The following is a 13,377-nucleotide window of genomic DNA, read 5'->3' as shown; positions in this document are numbered from 1 at the left end:
CTCAAGTTCATAAGTTTTTAATTTAACAATCAGTCTATTGATTTTAGATGTATTTTGTCCTAACTGATTAATTAATTGCTCCTGTGTTTCAAGTGTGCGGTCAAAAGGAGGAATTGGGGGTTGTTCTTGTGTGTTTTCAGGAGGTGCATTTGGTTGTTCTTGTGGGTTTTCAGGAGGTGCATTTGGTTGTTCTTGTTCTCGATTAGAAGAATTTGGTTTTTGAAACAAAAAATGAAAAAACCTAATCAAAATTAATGAAATTAAATTCAAAATGTAAAACAAATTGAACAAACGGGAAAGAAAGACAAAAATAAACAAAAACTAACCTTGATCCATAGCTTGGAGGACAAATCTAGCACCCCATTCATGGTTTAGGAGAGGAAGTGGGAAAAAAACAAAGTAAAAAATGCGCTATTCACGGGTAAATGAGACCCAGTTTTTTTTTTTTTAACTTTTTTTACCAGGCACCACGTACGTGGTTATATTTGGATTATTAGCACGTACGCACTCATTTTCCTATGAGCAGCGCATACGCGCTAATTTTCCTAGGTGTAGCGCGTACACGCTCATTTTCCTAAAATTAGCACGTACGCGCTATCTTTTCTAGGCTCGAGAAGAACAAACCTAAGCGTGTACGCGGGAATTTCAAATTTTAAAACCGCGTACACGTTGCTTATTTTTCCATGTTTTTTTAGGTGGTGTCCACTTTTCTGACCACCATCTTTGTGCACATACCCCTCTATCTTCTTAGTCTAATTCCTCTTGTGCCTTGCTTCTGACTTGCTTGATTGTCTTTGGTTCTCACCTTTCTCTTCTTCACTTTATGTTGTTGTCTTGTTAGATCTTCCTTTGCCAAATCACGCAACTATTATACTCTTTGCAACTTGCCAGTTGCTTTTGTCTTACTGGTTAAACCTCTGTTAAACCTCCTTACCAGTTCTACTCCAACACTTGAATACTTTTAATTTTTTCTTTGATTGCTCTCTACTCTCTCAATTTATTTGCCCTGGCCACAATCCCTTATGCAGCATCAGTCATTTTGATCTTAAGTCAGCATATATATACTTCAATTTTCTCGCCAAGATGCAATATTCAAATAATTATTGCCTAGGGTTTTCTCCACCAGCCCCGATCTATAGCGAATCCAATTAGATCATATCGATGATATTCGTCTTGGAACTAGTCAGACATCACCATAATTTTTTGTTACTTTTAGTGCACGTTTGCTATTTTTAGCAAACATGGTCTATTTGTTAGTCATGTACTTTGTAAGACATGTTAAATAAACTACCAGCTTCCTTCTCTAGATCGACAAGGTGATCAGATGTCTTTCTTTGATCATGATGTCAAACACTTATGCACTCGACCTATGAATTTCATTTAATGTCGACTTGTTTCCATCATGTTGACACCTACCTCATTTAAGACACCGACACTTTGATGATGCACTATTCACTTGCCACTTGGATCCTACATGTCATCTATGTCAGCATCCACCACAGCTCAGTCCATTTTAGTCAATTTGGATTCATTCACCGACCAAGACACACTACCAGTATATACCTTCATTCAACTGGTTCAACTCACCTTACCGGTGATGCATTGCCCGCTTATCCTTCATGCCTTCCTATCTCATTTTCTCTATCGGTCGAAGTACATTTAGCCAATCATCAACCACACCGATCCATCCATGAAGTATATTTACCAAGGATATTACACCTACCTTCATACCGGTGTTAGCCTTGAGTAAAACGTGTCATCAATGTGCACCCTGATCAACATACCTACTAGTGGATTACACTCCTCTTTGCATATTGGTGATCACGTTCTCCTCTGTTGTCTTTTGCTTGCTTGTTGTTGATCATGTTTACCGGTAGAAGTTGCATCTCATGTTTACCAGTAACACACCTTATATGTCTTCTTGCATACTCCTTCCTACATGTCGGTTGACTATACCAGTTGACATCAATGACAACACAATGCCAACAATCTCCCCCTTTGGCATTGATGTCAACACACTGTTCTCCTTCAACCGTCTCTTTCTCCCCCTTTAACAACAATGACAAAGGGTCAGGGCATCTCTTCATCTAATCCATTCTCCACCGGTTATTCAGTGTATTCTCCCCCTTTGTTATTTCACCCAAGTCATTCTCCCCCTTTGCACTATCAAGATAGTCTCAATCATTATTGTATTGGTTCATCTCCATATACTCAAACGGGACAATCTCCACCTTAGTCTAATCTCTCCTTTTGTTGATATATCTCCCTGATGGGCAACACAATTGTTCCTTTCAACCAACAGTCCAATTTGTGATTTCAATTAAGTACAAATTGGGTAGACATTAAAAGAGACCTCAAACACATCCCAAGATTTCAACCCAACCGGTACTGCAGCATGACACTTGATCTCTCCCTATGTCCAACACATGGTCCAAGAGACATGAGATATGGCAATGAACTCCCCCTGAACCATAGATCCCCAAACACATTCAAGTGCATGAAGCAGGTGACACAACTCCTAACTTGTGTCTCAGATACTCAAATGTGCTTATCGGTTTTGGTTTAGTGAATATTTTTGCCACTTGTTCACTTGAGGGGACATATTCCATCATGACTTCCTACTCTTCAACCTTTTCCCTGAGAAAATGATATTTGATGGCAATATGCTTTGTCTTTGAGTGCATAACCAGATTCTTCGATATGTTAATTGTACTTGAACTATCACATCGGATGGGGATAGGATCATATATATCTACATAAATATCCTTGAGGGTCTTCTTCATCCACAAAACTTGAGAGAAGCATGTAGAAGAATCAATATATTCTACTTCAATAGTTGATAAAGAAACTGAGTCTTGCTTCTTGCTATGCCATGAAACCAACCAGACACCTAGGAAGAATGCACCACCACATGTGCTCTTTCGGTCATCAATGCAGCCTACCCAATCAGCATCATTATATTCCTTCAAGGTAAATTCCCCTTTCTTAGGGTACCATGCACCATAATTGAGTGTCCCTTGTAGATACCTAAATATTCTTCTAATGGCATTCATATGGGACCGCTTAGGTGTTGCTTGAAATCTTGCCACCATGCACATTGTTTGTACAATATTCGGTCTAGAGGCAGTTAGATACAATAGACCGCCAATCATGGATCTAAACAAGGTCTGATCCAGTATCAGTGACTCATCATCCTTACTCAATTTGCATCTAGACACCATGGGGGTACTTACCAATTTGTAGTCCTCCATTTGAAACTTCTTTAACATATCCCTGCCATACTTGGTTTGTGAGATGAATATTCCATTGTCTAGCTGTGAAATCTGCAAACCAAGAAAATATATCAACTCTCCAAGCATTGACATCTCAAACTCTGATTGCATCTGATCAACAAAATCTTTGTAGAGAGTATCCTTGTTCCCTCTGAAGATTATGTCATCCACATACACAACCACAATAATTATGTGGTTTCCATCTACCCTGATGTAAATATTGTTGTCAACACTCCCCTTTTTGAAACCTTGCTCCTTTAAGTACTTATCTATCCTTGAATACCAAGCCCTAGGAGCCTGCTTCAAACCATTCAAGAGATTCTTTAACCAGCACAAAAAAGTTTCATCATCATGTAACAGAAACCCTTCTGGTTGTTCCACGTATACCTCTTCTTCTAAGTTTCCATTTAGGAAGGAAAATTTTACATCCATTTGATATACCTTATATCCCCTATAGGCTGAAAAAAGCTAAAAACATTCTAATGGCCTCAAGTCTAGCCACCGGTGCAAATGTTTCTTCAAAGTCAATCCCTCTACTTAAGAGTACCCTTTGCACTCTAACCTAGCTTTATGCCTAACAACCTTACCTTATTCATTCATCTTGTTCCAGTAGACCCATTTTGTGCCAATGATGTTCTTGTCTGTCAGTCTAGGGACCAATTCCCAAGTCTTGTTCTTTTCAATCAGTTGCAACTCTTCTTCCATTGCATCCATCCATTTTTTACTCTTGTTGGCCTCATTGAATGTCTTAGGTTCCATTTCAGTCATGATGTAGAAATTAACTTGCTCATTATTTTGGGCAAGTCTTCTCCTTGTCTGCACACCATCATTCTTATTTCCTATAATCTGATCTTCGGGATGATTTTTCTGCACATACCGGTTGGGAACCTTATTGGATGCTTCTTCCGGTTCATTGTCTGACTGAGCTTCTTCACCTTCATCACCAGAATCATCATACCGGTTGACTTGATTATTTCTTCCTTTAATCATATCTTCATCTACTCTCACATTCACACTTTCAATAACTCTTCTTAGTCTTTTATTGTAGCACTTGTACATCTTGATGTGAGTTGAGTAACCAAGGAAAATACCTTCATCACTCCTGGAAGCAAAGCTTCCCAAGCCATCCTGATCTCTTTTGATGAAGCACTTACTCACAAACACTTTGAAGTACTTGACATATGGCTTTCATTCATACCACAGTTCATAAGGTGTCATCCTAAAGTTTGTTCTCAATTCAACCCGGTTCAAAGTGTAGACAACAGTATGAACTCCTTCCTACCAATATATATCTGGTATGTGTGCCTCATTTAGCATGGTCCTTGCCATTTCCTTGACTGTCTGGTTTTTCCTTTCTACCACACCATTTTGTTGTGGTGCCCTCGGGGTTGAGTATTATCTTTTTATCCCATGCCTCTCACAATAGTCTTCAAATTCATTTGATGTGAACTCTCCACCCCGGTTTGATCTTAGGGATTTCATTTTGTATCCACTTTCCCTTTCAAACATCTTCCTGAAGATCTTGAATCTCTCAAATGCTTGAGATCTATCTTGTAGGAAAGTGACCCATGTCATCCTTGAGTAATAATCAATGAAGAGAATGAAGTATCTTTCACCGGCTAAAGCTCTTGTTATAGTTGGTCCACATAAATCAGTGTGCACAAGTTCAAGTGGCCTTGAATAATTATGTTATTTAGTCTTGAAGGTCACCTTAGTCTGCTTTCCTCTTACACATTCATCACAAAATGTGCTTACCGGTTTGATGATCTCTGGTATGTCTCTCACATAAACTTTCTTGCTTACTTTTACCATATTATCAAAATTTATATGGCCTAATCTTATGTGCCACAGCCAGCTCTCATCCACTTGTCCCATCATGCATTGAGACTCATAGCATTCCTTCAGATTATACACATTTTCATATGTTCTTTTACCTTCTGCTATAATCTAACCAATACTCTCCTTTCTTATCTGGCAACCGATAGAGTCAAAAGTGAACTTGCATCTTTTATCACACATTTGACTCACACTCAATAGGTTATGCTTTAGACCTTTCACATAATATACACCGTGTGCCTTCAATTTCCCATCTATGTTTAGATTACCTTTGTCTTTTATCTTGATGGAGGAGTTATCTCCAAATCTCACAAAGCCTCCATTCCAATCTTCAAGCTTGATAAATTTATTTTTGTCACAGGTCATATGATTGGAATATCCACTATCTACAACCCATGAGTTTCTTCTTTTTGCATGTAGAGTAGTCTGCATAATCAAACTTGATTTAGCTTTGTTCTTGTCCTTCTCAACCCAAATCGGTTTGGCTTCTTTCTTCTTATCTACTACTATTTCATCTACCAGTTTTGTCACTGGTTTTTTATCAGATTCTGACTTCTTTGGCTTGATTGTTTTGTTTTTGCAATGTTTTGAAATGTGACCAAAATTTTGACAATTAAAACACTTCACATTGACATTGAATTACGAACCTTTAAAATTATTGTAGGACACCAGTTGACTTTTCCTACATTCAAAACTCATATGACCAAATCCATTGCACTAATAACAAACAGCATCCATATCCTAGAGTGCATTGAATGGATTTCTACTTGCAACACTAATAGGGGGCTTGTTCATCAATCTACAATATGCAATCCTATGTCCAAACCTATTACATCACTAACAATAACCACAAAATTTGGGTACATACCAATCTTGTTGCTTTGGACCGGTAAACCTTTGTTTCACTGGATGTCTTCTTCTCATGTTGTTGATTCTAATGAATCCTTCATTATCCACCTTGGGCTTGCTTTTATGATTTGCATACTAGTATGATGTGTGACTCTTCTAGTTCTGAGCATCCTGGTCCATAGGTTGATTTCTTGTAGCCTCAACATAGGTCCTCTTACCGGTATCTTTGCTAACTATAAAGGCTTGTTTCTCTTTACTTTCACTTGAGGAAGTGAATTGTATCTCCTTACTGGATGTGTCTTTGTTGTTTGAACATTGTCCTTCTTTAAATCCTAAACCATCGGTATCTTTTGAATGCTTATGTTTGCTCAACATCTTGTCTAAGGCTTCAGTGTTGCCCTCATACTTGCTCTTCATCTTCAAATCAACCTTGCACTTTTCAAGCTCGAGCCTCCCAATCTCTTCTTATAATTTATGATGCTCCTTTTCCTCCTCTAATGCATTTTAACTTGTGACCTCACAAATCCTTTTGCCTTCTTCCAGCTAGAGTTTTAGATCAAAAATCATTTCATTGGATTGATCCAGGGATTGCTTCAAAAGGGCTTGTTCATCTATAGCATCATGCTTGACCTTCTTAAGTTCTTTTCTTGTCTTGCTCAACTCCTCAAGATCACTTATGAGCTCACCTTCTAGGTTTGCTTCAGCTTCAATGTCTTCATCTTCCTCATCTTCAACAACCAGTCCATCTAGTGCCATAAAAAGATTAACTTCTCTTTCATCCTCAAGGTGGTCATCTTCTTATGCGCTTTCTTCATCTGTGGCATCATCTTCAAAGGTGTATAGGCTATTTTTCTTATGGTAGCTTCTTCTTACTTGTCAGTAGACCTTCTTCTCTCTATCTTTACTCGGAGATCTATTAGAGCTCTTTTTCTCATCTCCACCAGTTTCACCATAGGGACATTTAGAAGCAAAGTGACCTATTTTGCTACAATTAAAACATTTGAAGGGTAGTTTTCCTTTATACTTACCGGATCCTCTCTTGAGATTTCTAACCAAGTTTTCCACTTTTGCATCCAACTCTTCACTGGATCCTTTATGAGAAATTTCTTCCTTGCCCTTTTTGATGGACTTGAAAGTAGCCTCTTTCCTTGAAGATGCTTCACTGCTTGTCCCCATTGCATAGGCAGTCGAGGAGCAAAATAACTCATCCATTGAGAAAGTTTCAGAACCTTGGCTTCCTCTATAGAAGAGACTTTTGTGTCATACTTAAATGTAATTGATTTGAGTTCCTTTTTTATAATAACTTCATCAGTTATTTCCTCTCCAAGTCCTCTGATGGTGTTCACGGTTTCATCTACTATGTGAAGGTAGTCTGCAATCTTTTCTTCATCTTTCATCTTCAAGCCTTCAAGTTGAACTCTTAGTGTTTGCAGCTTGGCCTCCTTGACCTTTACATCTCCTTCAAATAATCTCTTCAATTTATGCCAAGTATCCTTGGTAGATGAGCAGTGCATGACCTTAACAAATTCATTACCTAACAACCCACTTAGAATGGTATGCTTGGCCTTAGCATTGTTCTCATACTCCTTCTTGGCATCAGGATCTGTTGGTGGAGCATCTAGGATAGTATACCCATTCTTTATAGACATCCAAACATCAAAACCTAGGGAGGACAGATAGGTTTCCATTCTTCTATTCCATAAGGCATAGTTGGTTCCATCAAACATGAGAGCTTTGGAGGAGGACTCATTTCTTGTCATTGTGTTCCTAAACTAGAATCTACCCAAGCTAGAGAAATCTTTGAACAACCAAGAACCTAGGGCTCTGATACCAATTGTTGAACACAATGTACCACTGAGAGGGGGGTGAATCAGTGGTTCCCAATACTCTAGACCTTTTAAACCTAACTTTTGGTACCGATTAACAAATTTAACGAAAGGAGGATATACTGGTGAGATAAGAGAAGTAATCACATGCAAACACACAAAGGCACACAACACATAACACCGGATGTACGAGGAAAACCTAATGTGGTAAACACCTCAATGAGAAATGTTGTTGGAGTCTACTGCTCCAATCCAGCCTCACAATGAAAAATAGTTTTACAAAGATTTAGGGCACCAACCCCTACTGATTTATGGGCACCAACCCCTGCACCAAGCACCAACTCGGTGAAATACAATGAAGTACAAACTTATAATTATTATAGAACCTTGTTACAAATGAGTTTTTTAACACCTACTCAACTTCTCACTGTCAGTTACAACTCTCCTATGTTTCACCAGTTCTTCCACCACCGATTATTAATTCACTTCCTCTGATCCCTTACCGATCACTCTTTGCCTTTCTTATCTTCAGCTAATTTTATTTGATGCTTGCCCTGCACTTTTTCTCTCTCTCAATCTTCTTCCTACCGATACACATTTTCACTATTCTCTATTGATTCTTTGTCTTCTTAGTCTAATTCCTCTTGTGCCTTGCTTCTGCCTTGCTTGATCTTCTCTGGTGCTCACCCTTCTCTTCTTCACTTTATGTTGTTGTCTTATCGGATTTTCCTTTGTCGGTTCACACAACTGTTATACTCTTTGCAGCTTGTCAGTTTCTTTTATCTTACTAGTTAAACCTCCTTACCAGTTCTACTCTAACACTTGGATACTTCTGATGTTTTCTTTGATTACTCTCTTCTCTCTCAATTTCTTTGCCCTGGCCACAATCCCTTATGCAGCCTCAATCATTTTGATCTTAAGTTGGTATATATATACTTCAGTTTTCTCGCCAAGATACAATATTCAAATAATTATTTCCTAGGGTTTTCTCCACCAACCTTGATCTGTAGTGGATCCAATCAAATCTTATCTCGATGATATTTAGCTTGCAACTAGTCAGACTCACCATCTTTTTCCATTGCTTTCAGTGCACATTTGCTATTTTTAGCAAACATGGTTTGTTTGTTGGCCATGTACTTTGTCAGACATATTAAATAAACTACCAGCTTCCTTCTCCAGATCGACAAGGTGATCAAATGTCTTGCTTCGATCATGATGTCAAACACTTCTGCACTCGACCAGTGAATTTCATTTAATGTCGACCTGTTTCCATCTTGTCGACACCTACCTCATTTAAGACATCGACACTTTGATGATGCACTGTTCACTTGCCACTTGGATCCTACACGTCATCTCTGTCGGCATCCACCTTAGCTCAGTCCATTTTAGTCAGTATGGATTCATTCACCAACCAAGACACACTACCGGTATATACCTTCATTCAACCGGTTCAACTCACCTTATCGATGATGCATTACGTGCTTATCCTTCATGTCTTCTTATCTCCTTTGCTTTGTCGATTGAAGTACATTTAGCTAGTCATCAACCACATCAATCCATCCATCAAGTCTATTTACCAATGATATTACACCTACCTTCATATTGGTATTAGCCTTGAGTAAAACATGTCATCAATGTGCACCCTGATTAACATGCCTATCGGTGGATTACACTCCTCTTTGCATACAGGTGATCACGTTCTCCTCTGTTGTCTTTTGCTTGCTTACCGGTGATCATTTTTACTGGTACAGGTTGCATCTCATGTTTATAGGTAACACACCTTATATGTCTTTTTGCATGCTCCTTCATACATGTCGGTTGACTATACCGGTTGACATCAATGACAACACAATGCCAACAAACCCATTTGAATAATTTTTCAAGACAAAATTATTAAAACCCACGAAGTAATTTTTTTTAAGGGACAAAATTTTAAAAACCCCAAATCACAAAAAAATTATGCCAAAGAGACATGATATTCACGGGCGGCGGAGAGAAACACAAACTCTAGCTACGCGGAAATAGTAGGGAGGGTTCAAGAAAAACCGTAGTCGGCGAACCCAAAACACAAAACTAAAAAAAAAATCAATTGCTACCGCTGGACAAAAAAAATTGCCCATGTGGTTGTAGAATAATGTACTGACCATCGAAAATAAACAAAGGGTCTGTATAAACCCTAAAGCACGGAAAAACAAGCTGTGATTTTGTAAAAATCGCACAGACCAGAACACCCTGTCATCGCGCACAAACATGGGGCTGAAAAACAGACGGAGAGGCGAAGAAAAATAGATACCAGTAAACCATTATTGTCGATGTCGAGCAAAAACAAGAGAAGATGGAATCGTGTGGGTGTTCAAAATGGAAATGTACAAAAAGAGACAATTGTCAGGGGTTGCAAACAAGGAGATGAGGTCGTGCGAGCTCAGAAGAGGAAAATGCAAGTGCGATTTAACCAGACAGAAAACGGATGTGGGTAGGAGAAAATATTTCCCTAATGGCAAACCCACGATGCAAGAAGAAACTCCAAAAAAAATACTCTCTCCACGAATGCAACCCATAGGAACAGACATAGGAGCCAGGAAAAAACTAAAAAACCCTAGATGGGTTTAAAAATTAACTGAAATAATTTTGAAAAAATTCTTCTAAAGCTCTGATACCATATTACAGAGGTAATTGGATAAATTAAATGAATGGTTGAAAGATCATTTATAGAGTTACAAGATCGATGTTTTTGTAAAGAAACAAACCATAACTGAAGATGAAAATAGAGTAACTAATTACACTAATTAGATGACCATTAGCATACAGAATAAGAAGATGTTATTCTAATATGTCCATTAATTAAATAAATTCATTTTATTTAATTAACTAATTCATAAATATGAGCAATAAAGTAATAAATTATTTGTAGCACATGAGGTGTTGCATTCTATTTCCACCCAAAAAACCCCGGCCATGATACTTAAACTAGACATGATGAAGGCTTATGATAGAGTAGATTGGGGGGCTTTATGTGTTGTTCTTGAGAAGTTAGGTTTTTCCAAGGCCTGGGTCAAATGGATTCATGCATGTATTTATTCTACAAGATTCTCGGTTTTAATTAATGGTTCTCCTTGTGGTTTTTTCACTTCCACTAGGGGTTTGAGACAAGGAGATCCCTTTTCTCCCTTTTTGTTTATTCTCCTAGCTGAAACCTTTAGTTGGGCTATTAGGGCTGCTAAAGTGGGGGGATTTGGAAAGGTATAAGGATTCAGAATATTCCCCAAAGTATTTCTCATTGTCTCTTTGCAGATGATACTCTATTATTTGGACATGCTTCGTTAGTTGAGGTAAAAGTGATTAAAGGAATAATACAAAATTATGCATCGTTTTCTGGTCAAAAAGTGAATGGTGATAAATCAAAGATTTTTTTCCTTAATACATCACAACTGGTTCAGCATAGGTTGAAATCCTTTTGGGGATTTGAGACGTGAAATCTTCCATGTACTTACCTTGGGATTCCTTTCTTTGTTAAATAGGATAAGATTGGTTTTTGGGATAAGATTATTTCGGTCATTTCTAAAAGAATTCTCTCATGGAATCATAGATGGTTAACTTTGGCGGGTAAAATTGTTCTCATCAAATCTGTTTTGAATGTTGTTCCCATATATCTCATGTCTATTTTGAAGTCTCCAAAAGCAGCCATTGTTAGTTTACAGGATACTCTTAGAGATTTTCTTTGGAACAATAATAAAGATGGCAAGAAGAAACTCCCTTTAGTTGCATGGGATAAGGTATGTTTGCCTAAGGAACTTGGGGGAACAGGAATTCGGAGTCTAGAGAATCATAATGTAGCCTTAGGTGCTAAGCTGGTTTGGAAATTATATGGCAAGCCTAGCTCCTTATGGGCACAGATTATGTTTTCCAAATATTTAAATAATGGACTGAGAGAGTACATTTTTAAAGTCTCAAATTTGCCTTCGGGTTCTGCTATTTGGAATTTCCTTTGTAAATGTAGATCAGTTATTTTACCTCATCTCTCATGGATTGTTCATAATGGTAGAAAGATCAGATTCTGGGATGAAGTATGGAATGGACACACACCTTTGGTGAATATTAAGGATTGGTCTCCTCTGATCACTGTTCTTTCCTCCCTTTGGGGTGTTTTTGTAGCAGATTATTTTGAAATTGTGACTAGTGGACCCCTTAAGCTAGCTAGATGGAAGTCGATTGATTTCTTAGATGTTGATCAAAGCATGAAATTAGATTTTGAAAAGATTTTGGGGGATAGAATTGTATTTATTTCTGATTCTGAGGATGAACTTATTTGGACAAAGAATATTTCTAGTAAGTACACTGCTAAAGATGGCTACAACTCTCTTATGGTTGCTAAAGATTTATCTTCTTGGCCTTATAAGTTGTTTTGGCATTCGGCTTGTCTTCCCAAAGCTAGAGCCTTTGCTTGGTTAGCAGTTCAGGATAGAGTCCTTACAAGTATGAAACTAGACAAGCTTGGTATTACTATTGTTTTCCCTTGTGTCCTTTGTAACAAAAATTTGGAATATTCTTCACACCTATTCCTACATTGTGATTATGCTTATGAATGTTGGTAGTGGTTGTTTGAGAAGTTAAATATATCCTTTGTTATTGGTAAGGATCTCATTTCCCATTTTAGATCTTGGTCATTTATGTTTGCCTCATCTTTTTATGCATGCCTTTGGATAATATCTCCATCTACTGTGATTTGGAATGTTTGGCTAGAGAGAAACAACAGGATATTTAAAAAAACAAGGTCTCCTCTGTCTGAGGTTCTATTAAAAATTGAGTCTTCAATCTCTGAGGTTGCTTTGTCATTTATTTATAAGAATTTGGAAAATCTTACTTCTTTTTCGCACTGGGATAGTAGAGTTACTAGAGTTTGGAAGTTGCTGTCAGTTTTACCCTCTCATGGTTCAATTTTAAAAAAGAATGATGCAATAGGTAAGAGATGCTCTGCTAGATGGAAACCTCCTCCGCAGGGACACTTTAAACTGAACTTTGATGGGGCCTCTCGTGGTAACCCTGGGTCGGCTGGGGTAGGCATGGTAATTTATGATCACAATGCAAATTTTATTCGAGCTAAGTGTCATGCTATTGGTTTTAAACTAACAATTATGCGGAATTTCATGCTTTGTCTTTTAGATTGGATATGGAAATCTCTTTGGGAATTAAGGACTTAATAATTGAAGGTGATTCTATGGTGATTATTCAATGTGTTATGAAAAAGAAATCGAATTGTTGGAATTTGTAGTATATACTTGATCCCATTTTACAAAAATTAGAATTGTTTAATTATTTCTTGGAATCCCATTGTTACAGAGAAGTTAATAAGATTGCAGATTATTTGACAAATTTAGCCATTGATAGCAATGCTAATTAGCGAGAGGTGGGTTTTGAGGAAATTCCTTCTAGGGTATGGGAAGGTTTGCAGCAATAGTCATATGATTTTCTTGAGTAACGTGGATGTAAAATTTTATGATGATAATTATTCATGCTTTCCCCTTTCATTTCAAGTATTCATGTTCGTTGTCTGGAGAAGAGTTCGAGGTCATGGTATTTGATATAATAGTGTTTTT

This window comes from Cryptomeria japonica, chromosome 3, assembly GCF_030272615.1.
Source record: "Cryptomeria japonica chromosome 3, Sugi_1.0, whole genome shotgun sequence".
NCBI lineage: Eukaryota > Viridiplantae > Streptophyta > Pinopsida > Cupressales > Cupressaceae > Cryptomeria > Cryptomeria japonica.
Note: the sequence above shows the minus strand (reverse complement) of the source record.